Consider the following 1,112-nt stretch of genomic DNA (forward strand, 5'->3'; position numbering starts at 1 on the left):
CTTGGTGCACCGGGGCAAGATCGAGCGTGCACCCGAGGCGCCCCGAACATGCACCAAGGTGCACTCGGCCCACATGTGAGCGCAGGTCGTTGCGCCCGAGGTGGTGTGTGGGCACCGCGTTGCAGACGGGACACTGCACGCACACGACGCCCCCTCCAGGTGCACGCACGTAGGCCGGGCCGGGTGCACACCCGACGCCCTAGCAAGGTGCGCGCACCCGGGCAGGGCTCACACTTGGCGAACGGGGCGCACTTCGCGAGGGAGGGTGTGCACCTCGACGGGGGTGGGTGGCCGGGGTGGATTCGCACGTGGGTCGCGGTTTGCTAAGTACACACTGCGACAAGCTCATAACGGGTGCGATCATACCAGCGTTAGTGCACCGGATCCCATCAGAACTCCGCAGTTAAGCGCGCTTGGGCCGGAGTAGTACTGGGATGGGTGACCTCCCGGGAAGTCCCGGTGTTGCACCCTTTTTTAGTTTTTCGCCGGGCGTCGCAATGCTATTTGAATAAACCTTTTGCCCGTTTGCGTTCTCGTCGGGGCCGGGCCGGGCCGGGGTGCGCTGCCCGCACTACCGCGCGCGCGGGGGCGACACCGAGCGCGCACCCGAGGCGCCCCGAGCACACAGGCCACGGTGCAACCCGGGCGTTGTGCGCGCACCCCGGTGCGCCCGAGGTGCTGCGCGCGCACCCAGGTGAAATCGGTGTGCACCTCGGCCAGTGCGCGCTCGGTCGAGTCGCGCACGTTGGCCAAGGTGCACGGTGATGTTTCTTACTCTAAGGTTCCGCACCAGACGCCCGGGACAGGTGAGCGAAGCTGGGCGGGGCCGGGTGCGCGGCCGGGGCAGGTGCACGCAGCTGGAGAGAGCTTTGGAGCACACTTCGGAGCGCACCAATGATGCGCTCCATTCAAAAGTTTCCTGAAAAGGCAAAAAAAGTTGAGATTATAGAATTTCCCACTTGAGAGATTGTAAAAAAAAAAAATTTAAAATGAAGGAAACGCGGGTGCCAAGGTGTGCGCAGCCCAGCCAAGGTGTGCGCACCAAGGCGCCCACCCTGGCGAAGGTGCACGCAAGGTGCGCACCCGAGGCAAACCGGACAATTAACCCAACT

General features: G+C 63.8%; 1 non-coding gene across 1 annotated transcript; it reads left to right on the top strand.

Moving 5' to 3' along the window:
* The first annotated feature begins 352 nt into the window (after positions 1-352).
* On the top strand, positions 353-471 carry LOC131864611 (5S ribosomal RNA). Its single transcript, XR_009363376.1, has one exon. It is a non-coding gene; the product is annotated as a 5S ribosomal RNA (ribosomal RNA).
* The last annotated feature ends 641 nt before the right edge of the window (positions 472-1,112 follow it).

The sequence above is a fragment of the Cryptomeria japonica genome, unplaced genomic scaffold, assembly GCF_030272615.1.
Source record: "Cryptomeria japonica unplaced genomic scaffold, Sugi_1.0 HiC_scaffold_89, whole genome shotgun sequence".
In the NCBI taxonomy this organism is placed as follows: domain Eukaryota; kingdom Viridiplantae; phylum Streptophyta; class Pinopsida; order Cupressales; family Cupressaceae; genus Cryptomeria; species Cryptomeria japonica.